General features: G+C 36.8%; 1 protein-coding gene and 2 long non-coding RNA genes across 4 annotated transcripts in view; all 3 read right to left on the bottom strand.

Annotated features, from left to right (window-relative positions):
• Positions 1 to 4,158, bottom strand: part of LOC117152428 — a 22,730-nt gene extending 18,572 nt beyond the window's left edge. Inside the window, exon 1 of the long non-coding RNA XR_004462812.1 lies at positions 3,871 to 4,158. This is a non-coding gene — a long non-coding RNA (uncharacterized LOC117152428). The remainder of the gene's footprint in view (positions 1 to 3,870) is intronic.
• Positions 1 to 10,237, bottom strand: part of LOC100742608 (mucin-17) — a 381,959-nt gene that overhangs the window by 264,207 nt on the left and 107,515 nt on the right. The window lies entirely within an intron of this gene.
• LOC112213886 overlaps positions 1 to 10,237 on the bottom strand; it is a 163,596-nt gene that overhangs the window by 92,130 nt on the left and 61,229 nt on the right. The window lies entirely within an intron of this gene.

Genomic DNA, 10,237 nt, shown 5'->3' with positions numbered 1-10,237 from the left:
GTGGCTCGTACGTTGACTTTCGTTCACCAGCAACCTCACACCGCATGCTTCTCTAAACAAGTTATAAATATCGAACGAGACGTGCACGTTCTTGCGTGTATACGCTTCTTATGCATCTACATACGTACAGACGTAAGTACGAGACTAGCTGCACAAACGTGTATTCGTCGCGAGGTCCGCGTCATTCGTATAATTTGCCGTTTGATATCGCCTTCGGATCAAATGCAATTATCCACCATCGAGGTATGTACTTACCGCGCAACCACGGTAGCTTGGCTAGGAATCAACGTATAATTTGATAATATTAAGAATCCGATCGAAATCGAAACAACCTTCCGTGAAAATTTATCGAGTACTGCACACAGATATCTATGTTCATTAAGTCTAAGGTTTTAAGGAATAAATCAATTTCTAGTTAAGTAACGAACTCTGCGTTGGGGGTGAACGCGACTCTTTTCCTGCATCTACGCGAGTTTGGTTTAATGTCAACGCGATAAAATTAAACGCACGATCAGAAATATTTGACGCGAATCGAATGCCTCTCGCTGCTTTTATTTTCTAGCTATCTGGTTACGAAACTGTTATTTTATTCGCATCATACGTACTCTACGATGTAAAATACCAAACACGATGGAGTTTTGTTAGAACTTCGTATTGAATGTAACAGATAGGTATTCTAATAGGTTTTCAATATTGTGGAAATTACCGCAAACTATGGATACCTTTCGCTTGGGTTTATTTTAACAAAAAATATGTTGATACAATGCACCGATTTTTCAAATTGTACGCCGTAAGGAATATCGTGTTTATGTCTATGTCGAATAAAAATTTGTAAAGGTATCGATTTTGTATAAACATTTCGAAAATACGTCACGTTTCTTCTTGTAAAATGAACAAATATAGAATCAAATAACTTGATTTACAACAAAACCATATCCTCGTTGTGAATTTCGTTTAATCCTATAATTCTCATTTGTAGCAAGCGATGTTACTTAACTAACAACATGCACTGCCAAGTAACATGCTATCATGCAGGTAATCGAGTATATCGTCCAACAATTCTATGGCACACGTTACAACAATTGTCTTTTATTTATTCAGACAATAGCACTATAGCTAGAATTTACTATCGCCTAACAGTTGCAACACTAGTAGATAATACCTACAGCCATGTGAACACAAACGTTCAGAGCTGCTGATTCTTGATAGTATTCCTAGTATACAAACATACCTATAAACGTAACATACCCTAAGATGAAAACGACGATCGATCGGTTTCTCTAAGTCAAGATCGAATGTAAGAAAATTTCTGCAACCGTCTATACCGAAATTTTATTTACTTGCGAGAAAAGCGTGACGATTGTAATTGTACTTTCTAAAATTTACTTTGATATTTAGAAAAAATTCTTACAAATGGATCAGTCGATTTCGATGGAATAAGTATGCTAATAATATGCATATTTATAACAGTCAAATAATAAGTAAATATAATAGAGTGGGATTTAACTTTTAACTACAGACATCTTTCAATTATAAAACATCTTAATAAAGAAATATATGAACAAAGCTCAATAATAATAAAATAGTTACGTTAAATCAATTTTTATAACATATTGATTTTGATAGGTAACAATACCGAGTGATTTGGAGAATTGCGTGTTAAATATTATATAATTTGCGACTTTCACTACAGACGATATACCATGTAGCTCTATATGTAACCACAATGTTTTCTTAGCTTCGCTGTCTAAATTTCGCAAATCCTATCCTCCATTTCTTCCACGTCAGTTTTCTTTCCAAAATCAAACGTTGCAGCCTTGTTGAAAAATCTGCTCTCTCGATTCCAATAAATTCGAATAAACAGTCGCTATTTTCCCAAGAAAATTAAAATCGAAACCATTCGTGCAAATATGTAGTTGGCAAGCAGGGTACCAAAGTTCGGAGTTATTCGGCAATACATACATCGAGAGACCTGGTACACCGAGAATGATTATCGTGGCACGGTTTTATTGACAAAAAGACTCGACTGACAGTCAACGTCAGCCGACCCGTATGGAAAGCGTAGAATCGAGAATAATGCGTATCGCGCGCCATGACCTAAATTCGAGGCGCGGTCCGAGGGGAACGAACGAATCGGGGCCTCGATTGAAACCTTCGTTCCAATGTCATCGGCTGGGAGCTCGATTCAACCAGTCGACAGCGTCCGCTGTCTCTGATTTTATCGACGCATAAATCGTCCGAGATTACTGTTATTCCGCTATCGGGTATCGTTACGCCGCGTCGCGGCCACGGTCTGTCGTCGATTCGTGTTTCCGTTCGCGTCTTTTCGTCCCACGATTCACCGATGATTCCACGGTCAAGCAATAATAAATTTATCACCGGTATCGCGTGCTCAGTTCGCCAAATTACAACGCTCGTAATTCGACGAGCATACCACGGTAATCTGACTCGTCGACTAAAGATGCAATCAAACGCATGTACATATAGTGTGTCTCAGAATGGATAATACAACCGAGCGAGGAGATTATGCATGCAGCAATATGCTAAAAAAGATAGAACAAAGATTTTCCATTTCAAGGCTCGCTTCTTCTTCTTTTCTTCTTCCTTTCTTCTCTCTGAGAAAATCGTATTTGAAAACTTGTGAAATACGCGTGAATTTAATCGACCGTACGTAACATTCGAATGGACAATCGGGGAGAAATGTAGATGCAAAAATAAGTTGAAAATGTGGAATAAAAATCTTCGTTCAGAGCAGTTGATGTAACCGAGATTTCCATGCGCGATAGAAGCTCCATTGATTCTCTCCACTACATACGAATACCACGCAGGGAAAAATATGATGAGCTTATTTTTCTTGATTTTCCAATTTTTAATTTATTTAGTGGTTAAAAAGAAGCATTTCAATACGGAATAGTTGAAAAGCTTAACAGACTCAAAGATATAAACCTTTTGAAGATGGAATACATTATTTCGCAAGAAACGAACGTTATTAACTTCATTTCATTGATATTAGTCCGTATATCATCTACTTCACTCTCTGATGTCTGTACTTTTTACTTCGGAAACTGGAAATTCCAATAAAAGAATCGTAACGAAGACGTTGTAAAACTGTAAAAAACATATGTGCAACGATATTCGAACGATCCTAAAAACACATTCTGAAGAATCTATGGCATCTATACATTTATTATTTAACTATTTCCACAGCTATATCCATCGCGAAGGAACATGCTCTGAATAAAATGAACGATTTTCATAGACACGATCGGTGTTCGAGCTAATGTATTATATTAATAACGCCGTTACGTGTTAGGTCGTGTACTTCGTCGAATAGAAACTTGGAACGATAAAGTAGATCGGGGCGTTGGAGGTTGCACGTGGTAAACCGTGTCAAGCGGCGCCGCTGCGTTCCGTCTCACCGAAGAAACTAATAATCCTTCGTTGCAACCGATTTCCCTTGTCGCGGAAGCAGTGAGAGCTCGTTCGACTCTCGACCGACCTGCCTCTCCGAGGATTTCAAACGACTTCCTCCTTCGACTGAGCTGCTGTATCTCCGTAAAGATCCATCGTTAATGATCCATCTGCATTGTACGCGGTTATTTCCAAACAACACAGTCCACCGTTTCCATTTCACCGACCGTTAACAATCAACTGTGAGCATCTTTTCCTGCTAACAACCGTTACGTACCAGGACTACTTCGCTCTCCTATGCTAGTCTGGCTCTTACGATAGCTGCCACGATACTAAATAACCTAACCAAACGAAACCAATGAACCAAGGTGGAACGTTTACTGACGAATTTCATCACGGTTAAGACAAATTTTAGAGTTTAGATTTCATAGGCACACAGAGTTTTCATAGCATCTCAACACGTTCGTCGCCCAACGTGATTCGGCTAAGTTCCCTGCGGGGCCCAAATCCGACCGCCGGTATGCAGAACGTAAATAGAGCGACAAGCGGGAATTCATTGTTTATCGCCTTCGATTCATTGTAAAGAAAAGATTATTTAGTTCAGAAGTGGAGAAAGCGATAAGCTTTCCAGCTAGAGTATTCCGAGGGATCTCGTGGCAGATATCTCAGATCTTTCATTTAGTCAATGATTTTTTCATCCTCAAAGTGTTCAGTAAACAGTGTGAAAATATATTTGAAAGTGAGGAGAATAGTGATGACGGAGTCCACAACTATTGTTGTGCCCAAAAGCACCCCAAATGTGTTTGGAACGTTTTAACAAATACCACGCGATATAGCATAATGTAATATATTATACAGAATATAAATTAATAAAAAGCATGGTATAATATGTTTTTGATATTTTTATGTTGTATATTCTATATATAATATCCTATATTTAATTAACTCGAACAAGAAGAGCGTCACCCATACTTTGTGACGGGGCCTCCACGGAAGTATACCCGTCACATAGATATGTGCGACGTGGCGACGAACGTGTTAAACGATCGATGGACAGATGCGAAAAATAAGCCTTTTCTTTTTAGAAAATAAGAATCTTGGGAACCTAAAATCTTTCCTTGAGGAAAGCGTATTAGAAGTGAAGGAGGCTTACAAATCGTATTACATATCGTATCGACATAATATCTAAACTAAATACAAAGTATTATGTAACATTGTTCGTGCGTAAGCGGCAAAAAGAACACGAATTGTACAACATGCGGTAAAACCACAAAGTCAGAATTGTCAGTCTTAACTAGAAGTCGGATATTTACCGATGGACCGCCCCCAATAGGCACCAAATTTCTTTGTAGCACAGCAAGCGAGAAGAGCATCTTTACTATCGATGGTGCGTTGCAACTAGACAACAACGTTAATAGGAGACTAATCTAGCCGAGCAAAGCGGCTCGTAAATTTCTTTTCGAGTGCGCTGACCGACGGTAGGCCGATAAACACAGGAATGCGGAAGTACGGTACTGCGCTTCGTCGAATGCCAGAGTGAAATCGGCATGAAAACCGCAAGGATTTTATTTAACGCCGAGAAAGAAGCCAGAGAGCCTTTCGGATGCCTTTGCTTGTGGTCGTCCGACTGATACGCGCTCGACCGTACGAGTACGGTCACTTTCAATTATCGTTCCGATGGCTTGATGTGTAACCGCAGGATTTTGCGCGAACCACTTTGCTTTGTTTTGCAGCCATTCACCGTGTTTCGTTGTTGATCCACCCGTCTCGTTAACTTTCTACCGACGCCGTTGCTCTTTCGCTCGCCTCCCGCTGCGACCGGCAATTTCTTTTCGAGCTTTCAGGTATGTTGTAAAGCAACCTTCAAGCAACTCGCTCTGTAACCCTTTATGCACGTAAGTACGTACGTAGGTACGTCGGGCGAAATCTCGTTACTTGCTTGACACAAAAAAGAAACGAACGTTTCGTCTATTTTATTTGCTTTTGCTGCACCTAACAGGCAGTCGATGTAATAACTTGATATTTTGCACGGTAATAAAATAAAAGCAAAGCGATAAATATTTTACTCGCAACGTTGGTTAGAACCGATTGTACGTTGTCTGTAGAAAGCATATTTGGCATTCATAGGATTAAAAACTATGGTTTCTAGCTATTTTGAATGGTAGAAGAAATGGCATGTGAAACGATGTTGTGCAATTAGTGTAGAATTTATTGCTCTGAACAACTTTGCACTTTGGTACGTATCTTGAAACGGTTCTCTTTAAATCGTAGTTTTATTTCTTGTAAAGTCATTCCCCATTGGATCGTAATAGTAAGAAACTAATAGAAAAACGATGTTCTAGAATATTCGAGGCTGGTATTTTGGTTTAAAAAATTTTTGAGGTTTAAAGTATTCGAGGATTTAAAAAAGATAGAATAAATATCAGTCAGTATTCAAAAAACTGTAGAGGGAATAAACTGTAGAGGGTATAAAAATTGTAATGGAAGCAAACCCTGTAGTAGAAAAAATGTGTACAAGGTAAAATCGATATTTATTTAAAACTGAAGTAAAAAGTTGGTAGAGTTCGCGCACGTACATGCATAACCAATGCTATTGAAACGATTTAAAATATGTTTATTTTATTCTTGAAGACACTCTAATAATTTAGTATATTATATAGGTGCAGATTTCGAACATGCTAAGAATGCAAGTTATTTATAAGAGAAAAAATATTCCATTGTACTAGAAATATAGGAATATCAAAAAATTCTGGCTGTAACAATGCTACATTTATTATTTATGGGATTTTGACTATCCATGGTAATCGTTACCATTGCGTTATAAATATTTCATTGTCCCTTTCTTTTTCCTAACAATAGATTTGTTTCAATCAAAAAATTGAAGATAATAAAACAGATAGCGTTGTACAGCGTTTCAGTTAAAAGACGGTTGTGTTTGCATTGCACTACATTTTTCCCGTTTTTTTCGAAACCAGATAAATTGGTCTGCATCGAGTGTATACGAGCGTTTTTAGGGGCACAATAAATCTCCGGCATCGTGAAGCACTTTCAACATCTAGAACCAGTTTTCAAATTTCCATATCGGGCGCAGTTTCAAATAAGAATAAATCGTGACGAGCAATTTCAGTATAGGAATTTCGAAACGCAAATATCATAGATGTATTTGGCTTCCTTTTGTTTCGATAAAAAGTCATGCGACTTCCTCGCGATTCTAAAAAAATGAATATGAATATTCCGTTTATTTTGTTTGATATTTATATTCTATCGTCTAAATACCATAATTCAATTAAACAAATTTCTTGGTAACGTTTGCTGATTCCTCGTGGAATATTTTTAATACTCTACGCCCTGACAAAACAATATTTAGCGCATAATTTATAAACTATCATTTCGCGCAAGTTTCTCTATCTAAGATTAATGTGAGAATCTCTGAAATAATAATTTGTGAATATAACTCGAACTTGTAATAATATATGCTACATTTTCTTGCATTTTTCATAATTGTTTCATGAGAGATAAACAGGCAAGCTGCAAACTTTGTTTTCTTTATCGTTTCGACTATTCTCGTAAAAGTACTTAGCTATACATTAACCTTTTTACATCTACAAACGTATAAATGGGTTTCGGGCAAAATATTCGCTATGTGCTAAAATGTTTATCTTACGTTGCTGAGTATTTTGCAAGTCTGAATACAGTACTAAAATAGATCAACGTATCATGAAAATCTGCATTGAAAATAAAAAGACACCGCCTATCTATATCTAGCATGATTTTTGCTACAGAACGTAGGTAATTTTTGTAGTAAAATTTAATCTTTCTATTGAAAAGAAAAAGAATGTTTTAAAATAATAGCGACTTGTAACGAAACGTGGCAACGCAAATGTTTCAACCTGATGTTTCCTCCACATACATACAGTAGCGAACCAGGGATTAAAATCCAACACGCTTTCATCGATTATGATCCTGTCTTCTCAAAACATCGTTCTTGTTTGCAAGCACTTTTCTCTCGTGCCACTGTATACTACTGTATGTACACTGGCAAATACAAACATTAATACTCGGTATAAATTGAATGCTTCCCACTGCTTTTATTTCCAATTTGTTTTATTAGAACTCTGTTGTCTATTATGCGTTTATATACTACGGAATGCAGAATACCAAATAATCTACAATTTGTCAGCGCTTTCTAATAAATGTAACGAGTAGATATCTAATATATATTTATGTCCAGTAGCGTACTTATATTATATAAAGAAAGTAGAGCGAATATGTAAAGACAGTATTTACCGCTAAATGTGTCTTGCAACAGTGACACGTCTTAAAGGTGGGTCCGCTATTGTACTGAAATACAAGATAATCTGCATCAAGGAAACGTCTTTGTGACGCAAAGTTCACGTGGCAATCGGACAAATTGGGAGCCGGCTAATGGAACTTATGAAGACCACGAAAGATCCAAACAAAAGCGTGGCCTCTCTCGTGTAACGAGCAGCGTGTGCGAATGAAACAGCAGAAAAGTGGCCTGAAAATGGGCCAACGAATTCGCCGGTAGTAAACCCAGATTGCAAACGTGCATTTATTATACGACGCCCCGGCGAGGATGTGGGGCGAGGGAAAGGCGACTGTACAATGGAGAACCGGGGACGCCTCGTTCCTGCTGCTTTTTAGTATCGAGGTGACAATGTCACGTCGCAAATTTGCATCCAACTACAGCCTTCGTGAATTTCTGCCCCCCTTGTTGCCGAGATTTTCTCCTCTTTTTTTCTTTTTTATCTTAAAAAAGATCGCGGTAACGAACAATCGACGACAAATCATGGTTCAACCTTTATGAAAGTTTGCGACACAGCGACGCTAATGATTTCTTATTGATCGAATATCGTTGCTTTGGTATCATTTAATTCTCTTTGATGCATATTTTTCTTTGATAGAAAACTAATTTGTTCATCGTGTATCCAGGATAATTTCGCGTCAGCCTTTATTGTTTGGTTTTATTATAAAAATATTAGTGAAAAATTGAGATTTTCCAAATGATCGTACGCTATCGTCGAAGGGTATCGGGACATTTGCTTGTTTCTGACAGAAGGTGATTGAACTACAGAATTGGTGTGTTAAGATTGTTATTCTTAATTATCATTATAGCTGTGTGTAATAGAATATTACAACGCGATTAGATTGATTTTTAAAGCCAATACGTCAAACTAGAACTGTCATTTTATAATCATTGGTCCTTATAGAACTACTGTGTTATTTGACACTTTTTATCATCAAATTTTTCAATTTTTACATTATACGTCAGATTGAGAAGCTTAGGTTTCTTTTTAAACCTAAACGGCTTCTGACAATGTAAAGAAGACTTCTTAATGCAAACGTATCTAAGAAGTTCGCATATACACATTGTAGATAATGTTTAATCCTGTACATTCAAGGGTTAATCTACGTCAAACGCGACTTGTCACAGAAAATTACGAAAACAAGTAAAAATATTCCTTAACGCGTTCACGGTACCGTGACCCATATTTGGGTCAACGTAATCCCTACTTAGACGTTCATTGACCAACGTAGATTAGAATGTCCAGAATGAGAAATTAGAGACATACTTTTCACTCAAAAGGCAGTCTCTAAACTTTTGCTATGGATAATTAAATTATATAAGGAAACACTGTGGGTCGATTTAATAAAATATGATAAAGAAGTAAGAAAACAGGTAGTGGTGCTTTAATTGCATTATTAGATTAGATTAAAAAATATGTACCAAGACATATAGGATAATTATATGCCTGTAATTATACCATTAAAGAGATATCCTATTGCATATTAATATCTACTACTTGTCTGATTACTTTTTGTTCTTAAATTGCTTCTCCACATTTAATAGCAATTAAAGACCTGTGTATACAAGCACCAATTATGCGATTATTTCCACGCTCTTGTACTCTTTCTAAATCTACATAAACAACGTAACTAGTTCTATTTTGCTTATTTGCTATCTTTTCAATGAACTTTACAGAATATATACGACGCATGTTTTTGTAAATAGTATTTAATATGCATGATTTTATAACATAATTTTAATTAACGAGATGCCTATATCGCTCTTCTGAACTTATCTGTAGTATGGTCTCGCCTCGAAGTATGAACTTGTTAACTCGTCAAATACTACCTAGCTTAATCAATGTCTGATAACGAACTTCCCGTTCCAGCAACTAGCATATCTCGCCTATATATATATATAAAACAAACTACAATACACGTACTCCGAATGTAAAATCGGCCGAAACTAACGTAACACGAAACGTGTTCTAATTGGACCTCTCAGAAACCAAACTGATTAACTCCAAACTGATTAACTTTTTACAAAGTTCTCAACTTCATTACACAGATAATATAATCACTATACAACATGTATACAAAAAAAGGAAAAGAAAAACAGGAATTAATTTTCAGAAATTGCAAATTTTACGGTGAGTTTTTACAAACGACGTTCATAATCGTCGTTTTTCTCTACGTTTTTCTTCGTCGAGTCGACCAGCATAACTTTCATTAGTGACTCAATTATAAGTCTGTTCAGATAATTAACACCTTAACCTACGATCTTCGTCGACCTTTTCGTCTTTTCGGTCAAAAAGCTATTGCGCTGTTGCACAGTTGCTTTCTCCCTATGTAGTGATATATTTTAACATCTTACGTTCCTAATACAATAAGCCGCAAAACACAAGGTAGCAGGTGGAAGGATTTGTAAGCAAGTGTTTGTATAAATAGAAAAACGATTAGTTGTCTACGCCTGCGTCTTGCTCGGCTATACATATTAAGAGGTTGAAAGTTTGTCATC

Source organism: Bombus impatiens, unplaced genomic scaffold (assembly GCF_000188095.3).
Source record: "Bombus impatiens unplaced genomic scaffold, BIMP_2.2 scf_1666, whole genome shotgun sequence".
Classification (NCBI taxonomy): Eukaryota; Metazoa; Arthropoda; class Insecta; order Hymenoptera; family Apidae; genus Bombus; species Bombus impatiens.
The sequence above is the reverse complement of the archived record's forward strand: the minus strand, read 5'-3'. Positions and strand labels throughout refer to the sequence as shown.